Source organism: Parambassis ranga, chromosome 21 (assembly GCF_900634625.1).
Source record: "Parambassis ranga chromosome 21, fParRan2.1, whole genome shotgun sequence".
In the NCBI taxonomy this organism is placed as follows: Eukaryota; Metazoa; Chordata; class Actinopteri; family Ambassidae; genus Parambassis; species Parambassis ranga.
This window is the reverse complement of record NC_041041.1, coordinates 11017991-11038509: the sequence shown is the minus strand read 5'-3', so window position 1 is coordinate 11038509 and position 20519 is coordinate 11017991. Positions and strand designations below refer to the sequence as shown.

General features: G+C 41.7%; 1 protein-coding gene across 1 annotated transcript in view; it reads right to left on the bottom strand.

Moving 5' to 3' along the window:
* Nucleotides 1-20519, bottom strand: part of hs6st3b (heparan sulfate 6-O-sulfotransferase 3b) — a 56649-nt gene that overhangs the window by 18144 nt on the left and 17986 nt on the right. The gene's annotated exons all lie outside the window — the stretch shown is intronic.

The window sequence follows — 20519 nt, the reverse complement described above, 5'->3', positions numbered from 1 at the left end:
CTCCAAGTCCACAAAACACATGTGGACTGGTTGAGCGAACTCCCATGAACCCTCCAGCACCCTGCGGAGGGTATAGAGCTGGTCCAGCGTTCCGCGGCCAGGACGAAAACCACATTGCTCCTCCTGAATCCGAGGTTCGACTATAGGCCTAATTCTCCTCTCCAGTACCCTGGCATAGACTTTCCCAGGGAGGCTGAGGAGTGTGATCCCCCTGTAGTTGGAGCACACCCTCCGGTCCCCCTTTTTAAAAAGAGGGACCACCACCCCAGTCTGCCAGTCCAGCGGCACTGCCCCCGATTGCCACGCGATGTTGCAGAGGCGTGTCAGCCAAGACAGCCCCACAACATCCAGAGACTTAAGGTACCCAGGGCGAATCTCGTCCACCCCCGGTGCCTTGCCGCCGGGGAGCTTTTTGACTACCTCTGCAACTTCAGTACAGGTGATGAACGAGTCCACCACTAAGCCATCAGCCTCCGCTTCCATAACGGAAGGCGTGTTGGTGGGATTGAGGAGACCCTCAAAGTACTCCTTCCACCGTCCAACCACCCCCTCAGTCGAGGTCAACAGCTCCCCACCTCCACTGAATACAGTGTTGGCAGAGTACTGCTTCCCCCTCCTGAGGCACCGGACAGTTTGCCAGAATCTCTTTGAGGCTGACCGATAGTCCTCCTCCATGGCCTCCCCGAACTCCTCCCAGGCCCGAGTTTTTGCCTCTACAACTGCCCTCGCTGCAGCGCGCTTGGCCTGCCGATACCTATCAGCTGCTTCAGGAGTCCCACAAGCCAACCAGGCCCAATAGGACTCCTTCTTCAGCTTGACGGCATCCCTGACCTCTGGTGTCCACCACCGGGTCCGGGGATTGCCGCCACGACAGGCACCAGAGGCTTTGCGGCCATACCAGGCGACGTCACGGTCCTTGTTCTTCTTTTCTTCATAAGGGGGTGTTTGGACCGCTCTTAGTCTGGCCCATCACCCAGGACCTGTTTGCCTTGGGAGACCCTGCTGGGGGCATTAAGCCCCCAACAACATAGCTCCTAGGATCACCTGGGCACTCAAACCCCTCCACCACGGTAAGGTGGCGGTCCATGGAGGTAATATCCAGTCTGTTGGCATTCTCTTTATTATTTCAGAACGTGTCATTTTTGTCAACAATAACAAATGTTGGTAACACATTCTGTAATGGCTGTTCTACAAGTGATACAGACTCGTAGGCTTTGTGTCCGCAAAGCGGCAACCTTCGGGGCTCAGACTTGAAGCCCATGCGGAAGTGTCAAAACATGTAATTCACACTGCAACCTCTGGGGCGGGCTCCAGAAGCGAGTCATTTCCCATAGACTCCCATGTTAAAATGGCCAACTTCTCAGCAGAAATGAACATGTTTACAGCCAGGTACAAAAAACCATTATGGTCTCAAAGTATAAGTTCCCTTCTAGTGTCAGTTGTACGGGGGGGTGAATTTATTTATAACTCGCTTGTTTTAATTATATTCGGACTTAAAATTACGCATAATTATGGGCGTAACCGCTTTGAGTGACAGGTGGTTGCCGTATCACAGCATGAGTTTCCTGCTTCCATGATCGCCCGACCTCTTCAACTGCGCTCGTGCTCCCCCTCTTTGTCCATATTTGGAGTTTTGGTGGCCAACATGGCGGCGGTCAGAGTGTCCCGGGGCCTCCCACCGAGCCTCAAAATGGCTCTTCAGAAACAAACGGATGACGTCACAGAAGCTCTGTCCATAGTTTCTACTGTCAATGGTGTCCACAGGCTTTTAGGAACGACCAAGCACAGCAAACTAAGCTTATCAGAAAGGGGTGGCCTCCTTGGGCCTATGTCTCTGCAGGACATGCAAATACAAATGGCATTTTTTCACTAAAACAACTCAGCAGGAAAAGTTTATTATCTTAACCGCATTCCAAACATTACCATTACCACCCCGATTCTGCTGTTTGCTGTTCACCATAAACCCTGTTTTCCAGCCGCTAACAGGAAAGAAGCCAATCTTTGTTTTTTCATGCATGAATTTCAGTGCATCTTCGCCCTCTCTTTACAAACTATATAGTTGCACAGACTGTTTATCTGTGGAAACATTTTAGAAGACAAACATCAATCACATTTTCTGCAGCAGAGAGGAATTCAATTTTTTTTTTGAGCACACAACAGAAGGTTGTTGTTAAGGTCTTGTTGAGGACGCACCATCACAGACCTTTAAAGAATAAACTTTGTAAGTAATTTTAAAATGTTCTCATTTTCAAGCCCTAGCAAAGAGGAAAAAACTGTTTAGCCTGGGGACAATTCTGCATATTTAACGAGTCTTGTCCCCTGCAGTGTTAGTTGTTTCATTTATGGTAGGAAGAGTCTATCATTAGAAATGAAAAGAGCTGTTTCAGACAGTTAAAACTGCTCTTAAATAAATAACAGCCTCAGTTCCCTGCTAGTTGTAATAAGTGACTTTGTACCACACACATTCGGAGGGTTTATTCTGCATGCTTTTTGCTTACTGGTTTTGTTGTATAATATAATATAATTTCAAATAAATAAATGTGACCATAATGACTAGTGTTGCTACTTTGGCTGCATCTGCGACTGTTTTACAAAAATGGAGGAACTTTTGTTTTTATGGACGGCTTAAGGCCATCAGTTGTGTCAGTAAAGCTCAGGTATTTTAGCCACACAGATGGGTTTTGTCGTGTTGGCTGATTATTTTCATGATGAAATTAACTGTTCCACCGGTCTCTTGTTTTGTAAATGGAATTGTATTGATTGCAAGAAAAGTGTAGCAGGGCATAAATGGCTTCTCTATCTGTTTCTCACTTTCAAAGCTTTTTTTTTTTATTTTTCCAAGGCTCTGCAATTGTGAAATGAAGCCTCGGAAATCAATACGTGCCAAAGTCAATTTTTACTCATTATCATCACGAACTCGCCCATTATTAGGAGTCGATACCGGGAGAATAGCTTCATCAACAAATACAGAGGCAGCACGTTGTCGCTGCTAAACATCCTAATTAACACACGAGACATCTGTGAACGTGAGTTTATATAAAGTCCGTCACATTAATTACTGCATTTTAACTTTCTAGATATAGATGTTCTATTGCAATACATTTATGAGAATAATAAAGATGAGAGGAAATAGTTTTGAATCCAAATAAGGGAAAATGTAATTTCTCTCCCAAAAATGGAGATTGTAGTAAAAAAAAGGACACCTTGATGTCAGATGTCTGTATATGAGCATGATCTATAGGCTAGTGACAAGATGCTCAAGGCATTGTTGCTCCAAACTCATCAAACTTTAGCATCAGTATCCAATGTGCAGGGTAGGTAGTCTTGTGTGTCATAAACACTATGAGACTGCCACAGTTGCTTCTTTCACTAGAATTTATGTGGATGTTTCTTGTTGTTACAGCAATAACCAAGACCCAAACCATGATCTTTTCATAAACCAAATACATTTTGCACCTAGATTAACCTAAGAGTGGATAAAGTAAAGCGAACTGACTCAAAATGTGGCAATTAAATCGAGGGTTTACATTTGATGCTAGTGACCGGATGTCCACCGTTTTCACAAGAAACACTGAAACCTTGAATTCAGACAGGGCTCACAGCTGCACTACATATTTTCAGTGGCTTACGTGGCATCATGCTGGTGTGGCGATGCACTCGTGATGGTGGTGGTTCCTGCTATGTGTAGGGACTTTGTCCTGTATCAAAACAGTAATGTCACTTGGTTCCTTTTTACAAAGCTAATAAGCTTGACAGAATAATCAATAACAGCCAAGTATTACCACAGACTTTTGAACAAATCCTTATCTAATGACTGACATGTAGTCTGTTCTCCAACTCAAAAAGCACTAGGTCATCATTTATCTCGTGGTTACTGATTTGTTCCTCACTCACATAGTGTCAGCAGTGTTTTATAGTGGTTGTTTTCTGGCTGTAAAGCACAGCATGGACTCCCTGTATCAGGTTTATCTCCTCATCATCTCTGGGTTGACTGATGTCATAACAACAAAGTAAAGATATGACATGTTTTTCCTGCTGTTTCTTTTGTTTCAGGGCTGTCAGCTCAGGTCAGGGTGCATGAAGACACGGTCAAATGCCGCAGGAGTGGAAATACTATCAAACACTGTGTACTCTGTGCTGGAGTGGAAGTGCTTACAAAAACTATTAGGTGTTGGCTGCAGCCCGTATAGAAGTGGAGTTTCTCCATGATTTAACTCACAACAGAGTGGCTCATCTCAAAGACTGGATATGCTTTAACAGAATAAAACACCTCCCATATCTGCAGTCTGTGTATCAACATCATCATTTAAACATATCTTAACACAACTTTGTAACTATAGAAACTTTTATGCATACCACCCAACTATATTACAAGGAGTAAACTTGGCACAAGATTTTCCATTACATTCCAATATCAGAGTTAATGAGTCCATTGAGCCTTTGAAGACCTGTATTATTGATGCTGATGTAGCTCTGCCATGCTATCAGTTAACGAGAGATGTGAGCTATCTGTCACAGCACATTTCCTTGGGTTGGATTCAGAAAGTGGAGGCCAGATTGATACAAATAACTAATGTTTCAATTATTCAGGCTCATCGTGCTGAAATGAAGATTGTTCTGTCTCTATTGTATTGCACTGGGACTGATGATGAATTACAGATTGCATATTTAATGTCGAATACATTTCTTTCTTCAAGGTATCCATGTTTTCCTTGAAACATGCTGCTCTAATGGTTATATTAAGACACCAAAGATATTTTAGATTTAAAGGCAAAAGAGCTTGTGTAAAAGAATGCTAGATCATGGTCATTTATGTCATATGTTGTATGCCTATGGATGTGTTTCTCCGGTTGCGATGTTAAATCAGTGAGAGTTCAGTCTTACAGCTTTTTATTTTGAAAATCTACCAGAAAATCTCTGGTGTTCCGGTGCCTGACTTCCTGTCTGCTCAATTTGGTTGGTGTAAATTAACGCGTCTTGGGCATGCAACACAGCTCCAAAAAGGAACCGGGGCGTATCTTTCATGGAGTAGCGTGGAGCTATGCTCCTGGGAAGCTCTATTATGCGTCTGGTGTAAATATTCACAGCGGCGGTCTCACCATTTCTGGTGTAAATCCGGCTTTAAAACACAGTGTGTAAAATCAGAAGATCATTCATATGTCCATCTGCCTTGACCCCACTCCAGCTAAAACATTTGTCAGCACCACATAATTACATTTATATAAACAGTTTATCACTATAGAAATGTATTGCCTGGGAGAGGGTTAGTTGAAGAAGACCGTTCACTTTGTAATGGAGTACATAATAACAGCTTCTTTTCTGCAGGAAATCTACACTTTGGGTTTCTTCAGGGCATCATTTTCCTCCTCCAGTCTGCAGCGTATACAGAGTTCATCTACTGTAAATTAACTTGCACTAGTTTGGCATGAAAACAGTGAGGCTCACCACTGACATTGCTGCTGGCTTAATCCTTAAAGTCAGCAGGAGGCACTAATCCATCTGGGAACTCGTTTACTGGAGAGTAGATTATTTAGGCGTCGCAGATGTACCCTTGAGCAAGGCATCATGTTGCTGCAGCTGACCCTGTTCAGTGCTGTACTGTGCTTTTATTCATCTGTACAAAGATGAAAATGGTACATGCACATGTCCACAGACTGGATGTACTTCATAGAACTGCTGTCACAAGTCTGCAGAGCATTCAACTATCAAATGCAGGCACCAAATAAAGTCTCCCAATGGAGCCATTTACAGACACTACCTGCTGTGTCAGCTCATTCACTGTGTGACAATATACATAAACAGTTTGCTGCAACACATGAGATGCACCAACTATCTGTGGTGTTACAGGGCTACCATTCATCTAATAAGATCTGCAAATGTCTGACTTTAGTCTGTAATGGGACTGGTCCATTGACAGCAATGAAAACCTGACGCCTAAATTGCACCTCTTCATAACTTCTACGTCTGTATGTCTCAGTTTTGCTTTCTCAGTCACAACAAACTGACTGAAGGAAAAGATTCAAAACCACCACATGCATTCGTGCTGCTTCGTGTACTGATGCTGTTTATGTATCGCCTTGGTTTTCATTTGGTGGATGCAACACAACAGGAAGAAAAACAGACGGCAAGACTCATGTGCTGGCAATTACAATTTTGCAGAATTATACATACATGCTTATTTCAGTGTTAAAAGTGTGTAAAGACTTGCTTATTTCTCATAAATCTGTTAATGCAGAAATGAATCGAACCTTAATGTGCAATCTGAGTGTGGTGTTGCATATTTCGAGCGCACAAAAAAAAACGCTTTCAAACCAAAAGTCAAATAATGTGATGAACAGAAAAATGTAGTCTATCATATTTTCAACCATTCCTTGGTGTAGACATGAACGCTTGCTTACCACAATGTTTTCATCAGTTTTCTCAAATACATGAATGGAGCCTGTCTGAAGATAGATATTTGAATTTCTTGGCTGAACATGTTCTGATTCTGCTTCACCGCAGTATGATGACATTTTTAAGGAAACCATTAGCCATTCCATACATGACATTACTTCTTATCACACATGACCATCTCTTATTTTTTGATCATTCATTTAGATAATGAAGATTTCCCTTCATTACTGTGTGCCTGTAAATGTTTTCCAAACCAAGTGAGAAAGGGAGAAAAACAACAGGAATAATTGCATTGAAACTAAACTTTTTCCACCAACTCTTGTAAATGATTAAAGGTGTGAGCTACAATTTCATGGCAAACTTTGTCACCTTTTATCAAAGCTAAGCCTTCTGTTTCCTTAAAATGGCCTTTAAACAATTGAGCTCAACTCTGTTTCTTGGAAAAGGATTCTTTACTGACAAAATATATTCTGTTTAAAAATGTCTTTCTTTCAGTTTGACTCCACAGGACTGGAGGTAAGGGATTAATGAGATTGGAATAATGGCTTTGACTTATTACCATGTGCGTTTCTCTTTTCACCCCAGCCTGCCCTGCCATCTAGCATCTGGGCTCCTCAGCCAATTACAGCTTGTAAAGTGTACCGCTGCAGTCTCTGTGAGGATGTGAGGTCCCTGCCCGCTGAGGCTCAGCAGCAGGATGACAAGGCTTTCTTGTGTAGCTGAACATCCAGCTAATCCATCTCCTCATGTCTCATCTTCTCCTCAGACTACATGCAGCTCAAAGAGATGAATGTTCAGTCCTATTAGAGTAGTTCAGACCTGATGCGGAAATGAGACAAATTCAGATGGATCTTTTTGTGATGTATATGCTGCACATGGTATCTTTGCACAATTTTTCCTGGAGAGGAGTGGAATCATGACAATGCATGAATTTCCTCACATTAATCTCATATCATCTCCCTCCCTTTCCCATCTCGGTCAGCGTGTGCTTTGAATATGTATATAAGTCGGGATGGGGGGGCATAAAGACGGATGAAATGACCGACTGTAATGTATCAGTCATTTCCTCTCTACTCCACGGAGGGAGCTCCAGTACTGGACAAATGAAGCGTTCAGATAAAAATCAAAGACTGAAGCTCGATTTCACAACAATGCCCCTCCTGGCAATAATCGGCAAGAGCAATGGAGGAGGTTGTAAAGGTGGAGAGGAGGTTACTCCGTCTGTGACTGCAGTGTCCTTGAGTCAAGCAGGCAGGGTTACAGCCCTCCATATCTAATTACCACATTGAGACCATGGTGCTCTGTTTGACACCTCTCTCTGCAAAGTGCTGAGATCTCAACATGAACACTGACACATTCAAAAGGTAAAAATACCACTATCATCAGAAAAACCTGAGAAACTGGTCGTCCGGGAAACAAGTCACCAACCATTTGCATTTCAGCAGAACAGACTTTTGGCTTATGTGAAATTAACTGTAATCATCCCAAATATTATCCCCAGTAATGCAAAGATGAAAACATATTCGTACTAAACTGTATACACAAACAGTATATACTTGGTGCAACTAAAGCATAAACATCTATCTATGTTTTAGCGGACATTTAAAAAGTCAAAATCATCTTGTCTTGCTCTGAATATGACTCAATAATAACAATGTTTTTGCAGGTATTCTTGAGACATTTTGCTATTTAGCATTTCCTGGAAAACTATAAAGACATATTGACTGCTTTTACACTGCATGTAAGAGGTCATAACTCTTTCAGAATTATGATTTTAAATTCCTTTGTTGTTGTGCAGCATTTTGTCAGATCTGCAGCAGAGGCTCCTGAATGGATGAAAACATGCCCTGAGAAGGGTGGCCAAGGTCTTTTTTATGCTGGGACCCCTCAGTGATTGTAGTGCCCTTGTAACATAGGGAAGTGAGTGAGGCTTAAGGTCTTCCATTGAAGTCTATTAGACTACCCTACACATTGAAATTTGATGCTAACCTTCAACATGTTTGGACTGCCAAGATTAAAATCCTTTGCCTGACCAGTCTGACCTCAGCGTATTGAGACATATTCAATGCACAGTCAGTGTCCCTTACATGGTGCCAAAGGTAGCATTTTTAGCAAGACTTAAATGGAAATGATTTAGAAGCAGGAATGTATACTTAAACCTGTTAAACTGCATCCATAAGCAGTTGTGCACCTGGAGTTGCTCCTCAAAGTGTGCAAAAATGTAACAAAAAGAACTAAAATATCACCTAATCTTGTGTTCACTTACTAGAGTTTTGTTACTGCCGCCTAATCTTAACGACTGCTCCATAAAAAGGAAAGGAAAGTGTAAAGTGTAAAACTACTTCTGCCATGCTGAAGCCTGAAGCCCCTGACCACAATGGGATGAGCGGCACAGCAGGCTGGATATCTCTGATTCAGTCTCCCTCTCTCTGTATGATCTGAACCCCATGGCTTTCCTAAAGCTCCACTATGCCACGAATTAAGCCTTAATACGACTCTTCTGTCTATTGATTTGTTAGCCATGCATTTCCTGTCCTGCTTTGATGTCATTGTGGTGTCAGTGTATGGAAGATTCCAGATAAAATTATAGAGGGTTTGAGCCTTTAAGCTTGTTATTTCAGGGGATTATTCGGCCGCTGTTGAATTAACATTTTTATTCTTTTTTTGGTCACAAACTGGATTATGTGACTATGTTCTGCCGAGGCATTATCAAATGCCCATCGCTGATATGCTGCTGCCATGAACCCCCCTCCACCGCGGAGCAGATCTGTGGTGATTGGGTCTGGAGAGAACTCTGTGTAGAGGATTTCAGCAGCTTGGCCTACAAGCTGTACAATGCAGTACAGTGAAAACTGGGCCTCAAAGTCAGGGATCAGAGCAAAAATAAATGAAGCACAAAGACATCATTGTGTAGGGTATTTTCTAAGCTCTGGCATTATCATTATTTATTGACTGAACTAACCCGAAATGTCCTGTGCTTTTGGTTCCTTGTTTGTGGAAGAGGGGAAAAAAATCAAGTTTTGGTTTCTGTTGACCCACAGGAACCCTCTCACACCATGCTGGGAAGGAGCTGAACTTGTGCAGGAAAATAACCCCCGCCTGTGTTCGACAGACTGGATGTGGTCCACTGGTTCCTCACGCAGAGCTCAATACGCTCTGCATGAGGCTGGGCTCACAGCACAAAAATACAATACAAACAAAAGGCAGATTAATGGCCAGGATAATCGCAACCCAGAGATTTGTTCCCATATTTGTGTTTGTATGTTCTGACTCAATAATTTCAGTCCGGTATTGATCTTTTCCCAGAACCACACATTTTTCTGTGAGCAGTAGAAGAGCTTCAGATACTTGTTTTATTATGACTCTATGCTTTACATCTAAATGCACTGTTGACTTATGGGCGATAAGAGGAAACATACAGCCGTCTCCTTTAATTCCAAGTCCAATGTTTTGTGGATCCTTCAAGCCATCTTAAATTAATCAATTTCAGCAATTTGTACTTCTGTCATTTGTAATTTCCCCTAATAAAGGTTATCTTATCTCTAAAGATATAGATATTTACAAAGAGTGTCAGCGGAAGAGATAGTTCACTCCTCTGACTAGCTGTGTCCCAATTCAGGGTCTGCACCCTTTGGAGGACGCAGCCTTCGCGGCCTCAGGAGGCCGCGTCCTCCTGAGCGTCCTCCGGAGGATCCTCAACCATTGGTAAATGGGACGGTCTAGCCTTCAAAGCACTTCCTGATTGTGGCACGACATCATTACGTTTGCCCCCCAAGCCCGGGAAAAAAAAAGCACGGACAGACAACAGCAGACAGGCGAGAGAGAGAAAAGAGTAACGAAACGAATAAATGGAGATCGAGAGTTGGATTTTGTTTTTTTTTTTAATTTTTATGTTGTTGGAGGAAGAGGAGAGGGCGGCAGCAGCGAAATCGGCACCGACTTGTCTATTTCAGGCTGGGACAGCGCAGTGGGGAGGTGACATTAACCCGCTGCTGTAATAACCCATACTATTGATAATAATTAATATACCAGTTACTGAGCAAACACTAGCCATATAAACAGTAGATTGACAAATATGATTAAAGTTGTCCCATTTTTTTGGCTTGCTGGGGCTCCACCACACCCTCCAGGCCCATTTTTTGCAGGATTGCTCTAAACAAGAGAGAAGCATGACAAAAGGTAAACACACAAGATTCACAAAAAGTGGCATCAGAGCATCATTTAATGTGATCCAAAGATTATATTTGTACTTTGGTCTTTGTACATGATTTGGGTTAATTTACGTAACTTTTACATACAAAATGCAATATGTATAGTGAATGAAGCCTCAACTGTTACCTCCAGCAGACTGTGGCCGTATTTTTGGCCCCGGTGAAAAGGTGGTCGTTAATTAGCTCCTCTGTCTGCTCCTTGCTCCCTACAACAGAATTACATGTAAAGCATATTTTTTTGGAATGTCAACAGGCGAAATCATATAATAACGATAATATTGCTCCTCAGGTTAACTACGCTGTATACTATAGTAAATGATATACTAAATGGTATTGTATATAACTATTAAATTAAAACGTTTACAGTATTAACTGGGCTCACAACACATCGTTATAACTGTAAGAGGAGTGAACAGTAAACTAACGTATGAGAACAAATTTACCTGATGTGAGGTACACAAATATCAGCACAGTTACATAAGGTATAAATTAACATCCAACACATTTGAAAGTGACGGCTTTTCATGTTACGTGAGTGATCGTATCAACAGGTTAGCTTACAACGCATCACATTCCGGTGTTAGCGTTATTCACGCCATGTTTTTAAAATAAAACTTACTGAAATGCTATGCTATGCTATGATGATAAAAAAGACCCCCTGAAATCCTAGCCTTAAGCAAAAAGCCGTTACTTACATTTAAATGTAATTCGGCACTGCTGCCGCTGCTGCTGCTTGCATTGCCCGCCATTGTTGGGGAAAAACACTCCGAAGGATGCAGACCCTGAATTGGGACACACCTACTGTGTGGGTTGTTGACACGGTTTAAAAGTGGCTGCAAATGCAAAAATTGACGCGTAATTTGAGAGTTTCTCAATTTTATTTTTTGTGAGAATTATTTTTTTTGTACCTATTTGTGTTTCGTGCTTTTATTTTGTAGTTCTCTAGGCATGTTGTGTTATGACAAGAACGTTTGAGCTCATGATTCAGGGAGCTATGACAGTATGGGAGTACTACAGAGACAAACAATATGAAACATAAACCTACTTTTGGACCAGGAAGAAATATTTATATATAAATACATACGGACATTTTTTTTAAAATTGAAAGTACTAGAAAATCTGGCAGATCAGCCACATTCAGCACCCCTACTTTCCACAGCCTTCTTTTGTAGCACTTCTACAGCTGCTACGATGTCTCTCAGGTGCAGGATTGTTTTGTGGTATGAACACAGCATAATGGTGGTGATATGTCTGGGCTTTCTACACAGACCCTCACTGCATTTAAACCACTCACTGAACTGCGATGAATGCGTTACAGCCTGCACAATTACTTATTTAAAACCTCATCACCTTTTAGGTTAAATAGACAGAGATAGATTGATGGGGAGCTGTTAAACTTAAATATGCATGTATGGTAAAATATCATCAAGCAGCCATTATGAAAGCTTACAGCAAAAGAAGACTTTATCAAAAGTGTTATGTTCATTCTTTGGAGCTGAATAATTGATATTCATTTTTATCAGACTCTGCTCGCTGGCTGAGGAAACTTTGACACTGAAGCAGTACAGCATGTGTTGGAGGAGCTTTGTGAAATATCAGAATGTTGTGTTAGGAGTGTGTTAATATTTGAATGTTTCAGCAAGGTGTATAACATTAGAGTGAGACTACAGAATAACAGCTGAATCTCTGGAGGTTTAGATTTTTCACTTTGAAGTGAAAGGAGCTTTTGTATATCTACTTTTTTTTATTCATTCACATCCATTCAAATTATATATTTGCTCCACACGTTCGGTGAATCAAAGCTTAATAAAAAAAATAAAAAAGGAAAACACACAAAAGGAAAGGAAAATGAAATGTAATGGAATAAGTAAAATGGAGTGATGAATAGAAGATAATTTCCTGGGGGCAGGGTGTGTTTCGTTCAATAAAGGTGAATAGATTCCCAAAGCAAACACAACACGGCTAATTCCTGCCTCTAAAACCTCTACAACTATGCAGCATGATATATAAATATGCACTTCATGTTGCTGTCCTATGGAAACTGCGTTTAAATACAAAACTCACATTTCAGAGAACATAACTAAACAGTTTATTTCAATCGGCAAATTGTACATTATCCTGCTCATGGCTACTTAGTAAATAAAACAATTATTTGACACACAAAATCAGACCACTGACATTTTCTTTTTGATTATGCAGTCTTTAAACACTGACATTAACACATGGTGTGCTCAGCTAGTATTGATTTCATGTCTTCTTTTTCAGTTTTGCTGGTTTCTCAGTCAATCAGCTTTTTATGTTTTTTTTACCTCAGTTGTCCAAAACAAATTAAATGTTCTGTGGAACTGTTATATCACAGGGTTTTATTTCCTCTTCTTCACTGATTTTCACTCAAAAACGTAGGTTCATAATAGTGCTACTTTACATGTTATTGAATATGCAGCAGTGGCTCAGTGGTAGAGCAGGGTTGTCTAATAACCGGAAAGTTGGTGGTTCAATCACAACTCCTCCCTAGTCTTTTTACCCCCCAGTGCACAGCAAGGTGGCTCCTTGCTGGTCATAAATGACCCAATAACTAAATATGGCAGCAACACAAGCAATTTCCCTTCTGTGATTACTAAAGTATTTTAAAAAAATTAAAAATTAAAAATAATGGAACCTCTGGTTGTATAGCTCGACATTGTCTGAACATGGGACCCATACAATCCAAGTAAGGAGGTAGGTGGAGGATGGTGGAGGTACATGCAGCATGGCTGACTTTCACTCAGGAGTCTGAGGTTCAAGCTCCCCTGACACTACAGCCTGTTTTGTTTTTAACCACTGTTAAGTTGTGTTTCCGCTGTTAGTAAGGAAATTAAGTTGCTTATTAATTTGTCTGTGATGCTAATACATCTCTAATTTCTATTCTGTGAAAGTTGCTAAACCTCTGACAGACACACTCATAGTGAGTGTTAATTTTTTGGTACCAAAGAAACTGTTATCTATCACACACCTGCTCCTGGGGCACCTGCTGTCTTCTTATGCTGTTGTGTCTGCATTTGAAGTGAAACAACCTTCAATTAACGGGTTAATTCTGAGCATGTTCACACAAATCTAACAAATATAATCTGCTGCTTTGCAGCTCATGCTGTTATCAGTGCATGTTGGCTGATACTGACAACCATCAATTCATAGCTTTAGCCCGAGCTAGAGTTTCATTATGTTTTGCCCTTGCTGTGAGATGATTCGGTCTCCAGCCTGTGCTCCACACTGTGTGAAGGGCAATCAGTGAAAATATGAGACTGTCAAAATGACCTTTCCCCAGGAAGCACAGGGACTCTTCTAATTGGCACTTTTTTATTGTTATCATCTAAAGCAAACAAAAAATGTTCTCCTGTGCCTCCCAATGCATGAAAAATATAAAACGTTATTCGAAAACGTCTGGTTTAAAAATGAAATATAATATTGTAAGCTATTCCCTATTGATCCATGTAATGTCTCACAGATAAAAATCCTCATACTGGTCTATTTCACTACTTTGCCTTGAAATGATACAAGATCGATACCAAAGGAGGAAAATAAACCGTGTGCTTTACGGATATAATGTGCACTGCTATAATCAATGTCATCATGCAACACTGCAAGAAAGGTTAGACCTAACAAACAGTGAGGCCTCTCCTCAACTGCTCAATCAATACTGGCATTTTATCCACAGAAATAGAGCTGGGAGACGATGGCTATCTGCACTGATCGCATTTAACCTTTAACTGGCAAAGTATGGGGACACATAAGAAAGAAGAGAGAACTGTACACACACTCAAACGAATCCAACGAAATAATCACACTGACAGATGCTGACCTTCCTCCTCTCTGTTCCTCAACTGTCCTGAAAAGATTTCTGTCTTCGGTTTATTCTGTTGTCGGAATAATCTCGATTTTTGGGCTCTACGTCCTCAATTAGAAGGCTGCACTTAGCTCTACTTTCCCCTCCTCGTCACACCAGATGGACCCACAGATGGACACAGTGATGTTCTATTAGTCCATCGGCTCAGTCGGCAGCCAACACGTCATGCCTCAGTCTATCATATCTTTTAGCCCAAATCCTCAAATTAGATTTTATTTGCCTGTAAATCACAGACTCATAGTCATCACACTGACAATAAAACCGGAAGAGACGGAGTGTGCTGTGATGCTCAGCAGATGTCTGAGAACTCCAGCAACAACCACAAATGTTTTGTTTTGAGGGCTATGCTTCAGATGCTTGTTAGTGTAGTGGAGCTGTTGAGTATGCCGGGGGGGTTCTGACAGGGTCAGGCGAATCTCTCTCTCCCTCACGCAGCTCTCACGGTTTGAAGTGATGCCGGTGTAAGATCCCCGTCCTGCCTCCTGCTCAGCTGCGGACAGTTGGCGTCCGCTGAGAATGACGTGGAGAGATAGGGGATTCTGACCATCATTATCAGACAAATGTAGCTGGAGGTCGGTCTTGCATAGCAGCATTTGATAGCTGCTTTTGCCTCGTGCTCTGCAGCATTGAGAGCTATCAGCTTGGGGTATCTCTCCGGAGCAGAGCCGTTCAAGTTCCCTGATCACCTACAGAGCAAAGGAGCACCAGTGTGGTGCCGGATCTTAACCTGATAAAATCCATTATTTATCCTTTTCATGTCACGCTGCTAAAACACAGTCTGATGGGAGACGGCAGCTGGGCCCAGCACTGACAGACACACAGCTCCTATGTTACAGTCAGATTAGCTCAGATTACAGGACAAGTCTCAGAGAACACCCCACATATGTAACCTAAACTACTCTATGGGCCAAAAGAAGGACGCGTGGAGGGCCGTGAGTTGTCTGTTAAAATATAAATAATTCTTTGTAGGGTATAATAAGGGTTAGTGAGCTAGTGCTGTCCAACCACCAAACAGATGGTCCTGACCAATGGATGGAGGCAGCCACTGTGACAATGCGACAGCCTAACTGATCTCAGTTACCCATAACTGCCTTGGTTTTTGACATGACCATATTTGGATAACTGGGTGGAACCTTAGTTGAGTTTCACACTGTAGCCAAGATGATTATTTACAAAATAAGCATTGTGTTGTATTGAAGTGAGTATTTAAAACATGTTTGCTGAGGTGATAAATCGAGGGTCAAGTTAAAACCTACCCTATTAAAAACTTTAATTTCCCATCTTTCCATCCCTCAAACATGTCAGCTTAGATTACACATAAATGTCAGAACTGAGTGGCAATCTGTGAAATTCTGAAACGATTTCCTGACAAACCACGATCACTCAGGGGCCGTGAGTTATCCTCTAGGGAGCATGAATGTCAACAAAGTTGACCAAACTATAACAAAAAAATATGTAACCTACACAAAGTATTTACTGCTTTGTTTTCCATATTTGATATTGATTAATTGGTTTATTTTAGTGTTACATCCATCTAGCTACATCCAAGTGTTAACCATCAAACCCCCTGTACATCTGCTATTCAAGAACCTAACTATTAGAGAAGGTATTTTTTTGATTTGTGAGCATATATTCATATTCATCTTATAAACATGGCTGGTTTTATTAAAGTTCAGGTAAGAATCACTTTGCACTGCTTCACCTGCTCAATACACATCAAATCTTTCACAATGACTTACTCCTGAATTGCTGAAAAGTCGGCTGCTGCGGAAGATCCCCCACAGCCTCACTATTATCTGAAGGTAACTGCAGTGCCTGACAGATGAGTGGGACTTTGAGTGTTTTAGTTGGCTCATAGACACAAAGTTTCATTGACAGTCTGAGCAGAACGACTTGCTCAATGAACAAAGGCATCGGCAGAGCTGACAAGCTGATCACGGAGCTGCTGGGAGAAGAAAAAGAGAGGGGAGAGGAGAGGAGGGGCTGACATGTCAGTGTAATATCTTTGTTGCTCACTTTCGTCTGAACTACCTGCAGATGATGAAACTTTGTCACTATGTTCATCACAAACAATGCAGGACATCTTTCAAGCAGCTCCGAGGGGAACACTGACACTCAGGTTATATCCATTCTGAGTGGGGGAAAACCCTCTCTCCACCGCACTGCTGTCCTAATACTACACACCTCACCTCTGCAGACTGCTCCTTCAGTTGTTGTGAAGCAAAAACCACTCAAAGTCTCATATGTGCAGAGTCGTAACAGTTTCAGAGTGCTGAACAGACAGCCAGGCTGAGCCAGCGGCATCACTTAATCTTTGACGCTCTCGCGATGCTGCGTATCACAGAATTGGCTTAGTGGCTGAGTTCCTTTGAGACAGCATCCCCTGTCCTCCATAATCTGCCCTTGTTTATCTCACCTACAGAGACATCTTTATTTCTAAGGTCGATTTATTCTCAGCCTCCAACTCAGGTGAAGCTGTGGACTACACTCACACTTCTCTATGGTACAGCTGCAGCTATACGACTCCATGAGGTAATGGGAAGTTGTTGTGTTTTTGCTTCTCAGCAGGATTTTACTGCTTTACTATATGCCTAGTCTATAGGTACCAGGGCTGTATCAGCGAATGTCAAAGTACTTTATGCACCACAGCAGGGTTTCCCTGTTAAAACCAATTAGAATACTTTAAAACTGCAAAAGCAATTTTACAGCAGAAGAAAACATGTTCACAGCCTGCTTAAAAAAGGGTTCAATTTATAAGATTTAAATGACATTGTGAAACTTACGTTTTAATTATATTAGCACCAAAAATGTTGCATAATTAAGGATGTCATTGGGGATAAATGACCTAGAGATGTACATGTTGACAATTGTTGCAATTAATCTCACTGCAAATGAAAGAGACACTCTGCACAATATCCTCAAAAAGAGGGTTTAAGATGAATTTATCAGGCTCTGTGTGGATGTCTGTGAGGCTGCTCACTACAGGGTGTATCTGTACACTTTTGTAACTGCACATTGTTGGAATTACAGCTTAAGCGATGATCAAATACCTGAAACTGTCTGATTGATCTGATCAGTGCAGCTCTAAATGAAAATAAAAGTTTAAAAAAAGTATTTCTAATAATTATTTATTAGAGACTTTTTTTTCAGCACAGCTGGCACAAACATCTGTGCTTCTTTTTTACTTTCGGTTTTCATTGTGAACAGTATAATGGTAAGGCAGAGTGAACTCATTTGCTTCCTCACTGTTAAACCACAGCTGTCCAGGACACATGCATGCATACTGCAGTTAGCAACCTATTCTAATCATGGGTATTCATAAGCAAAGGCAAACTGTGACAGAAAAAGAGAAAAAAAATCAACCGCTATAAGAGTGATTGTGCAGCTCCTTTGATGCCAGCTTGTGAGCTCTGGCAAGCCGTGCTGTAGGCACAATATGCCACAAAGCGACAGAGCCAAATTGTTTGTCTAAACTGTTTTCAGCATAATTTTTTTTTTTTTAAACGGAGTCTAGCGGTAAAAAGGCTGTTGTATTTTGACCTCTATTCATTAAAAGGACCAAACCCTGCCAATTAAGTGGCATATGAGGTTTGGAGGGCAGTGTCTTTATATAGACTCGCCCCTCCACAAAAACACACTTCTAAACACACTGATCTTGCCTCACAGGGGACACTTTACGCTACCCGCTTTCCAATTAGTCGCATAGGCTTATTCCTCTGACACAGTCTGAGCAAAAACACACCAGATTCGCCAGTAGTCAGGACAGAAAAGCTTAGTAGAGGTAAATTTGTGGGCAGGGTGGGAGAGCTGCCAGTTCCCAACCAGCACAACTGCACTGCTGCGCTCAGATCGGCAGATTTACCTCTAAAGGCCTGTCTGTGTTTGTCCTGTCTCCAGCGGCTGACTGAAGACCTTGCTCGCCCAACAAAAACACTGTCAGAGATAGCTCAGCCAGCCATGAAATTGATTTTGTATTAACAAACAAGGGGATCTGGTTCTCCCATACTGTTAATCAAATCATTTCGAGGAATGAGGAGAAGATGAGACTAAAATCATTAACTTCCAACAGTAAATCAGCTTCAGCGCCAACCTGTTGTCCCATTAACCCTGAAACCTGTTCAATAGCTAATTAAGGCAATTACTTCAGGCATGACACGCCAGTTAATCATGAATGACTAGCCCATTTATAGTGGTGGCTTCATTACCATTGGCAGCACTTACTGATCCCCCCCCTTTCTCTCTCACACACACACACAAAGCAAATACTGAGGATAAACGTGACTGTTGGTCTGTTTCTCACCCACTCTCCATTTACAGTGCTATTACTGGAATGTAGGGAAGCATCAAAAAAGTGTGCATGGGAAAATTGTGTCCTCATATTCATGATACTCCATCTGCCATCAGGTTGAGTCTGTCATACTGAGCTTCAGAGCTTTTAATGTCAGATGTGCATCTCTAAGGTTTTGGTGCATTATATGAGTCTTCTGTTGTTGGTTGACAGCGGTCAGATGACAGGAAATGAGGGGAGACGGAGGATTACATGCACCAAAGGCTCGCAGGACATTGAGGTTTATGGTCTGCACCTTAACTGTGTTCTCTGAGGAGATTTTGACCTTTAGCAACATTAGCACTCCTCAATGTGTGAGGATATATGTGTACAGTATGCTCATGCTGCCAGTGATTTTAACAAATAAACAGATAAATCCCTCTCTTATCGTCCTCCTACCATAAACAATTCACTGCTGTATTATGATAAATCTGAATACTAAAGCAAGGAAATGCAAAAAAATATATTACTTACAATGCAAGACACACAATAAAAACAAGTATTCAGCAGTGAATAAATCAATAAGAACTGAGTACTAGATAAGATAACATAAGATAAGATAACATAAGATAAGATCCCAAAGGAAATTCTTTTGCCAGAGGTATCAAGTTACATTAAACACAAGAGTAAGTGTCAGTAAAAGAAGTACAGTAAGCTGTATGACTGAGCACAATATACACTCAACAAAAATATAAACGCAACACTTTTGTTTTTGCTCCCATGTTTCATGAGATGGACTTGAAGATCTAAACTTCATTCCAGATATACAATATTACCATTCCTCTCAAACATTGTTCACAAATCTGTCTAAATGTGTGATAGTGAGCACTTCTGCTTTGCTGAGATAATCCATCCCACCTCACAGGTGTGCCACATCAAGATGCTGATCTGACATCATGATTAGTGCACAGGTGTACCTCAAACTGCCCACAATAAAAGGCCACCCTGAAATGTGCATTTTGTTTCTGCTTTATTGGCGGTCTGGGGACTCAGAACCAGTCAGTATCTGGTGTGACCACCATTTGCCTCATGCAGTGCAACACATCTTCTTCGCATAGAGTTTATCAGATTGTCTATTGTGGCCTGTGGAATGTTGGTCCACTCCTCTTCAATGGCTGTGCGAAGTTGCTGGATATTAGTGGGAACTGGTGCACGCTGTCATATACGCCGGTCAAGCACATCCCAAACATGTTCAATGGGTGACATGTCCGGTGAGTATGCTGGCCATGCAAGAACTGGGACATTTTCAGCTTCCAAGAATTGTGTACAGATCCTTGCAACATGGGGCCGTGCATTATCTTGCTGAAACATGAGGTGATGTTCATGGATGTATGGCACAACAATGGGCCTCAGGATCTCATCACGGTATCTCTGTGCATTCAAAATGCCATCAATAAAATGCACCTGTGTTCTTCGTCCATAACAGATGCCTGCCCATACCATGACCCCACCACCACCATGGGCCACTCGATCCACAACATTGACATCAGCAAAGCGCTCACCCACACGACGCCACACACGCTGTCTGCCATCTGCCCTGAACAATGTAAACCGAGATTCATCCGTGAAGAGAACACCTCTCCAACGTGCTAGACGCCATCGAATGTGAGCATTTGCCCACTCAAGTCTGTTACGGCGACGATCTGGAGTCAGGTTAAGACCCCGATGAGGACGACGAGCATGCAGTTGAGCTTCCCTGAGACGG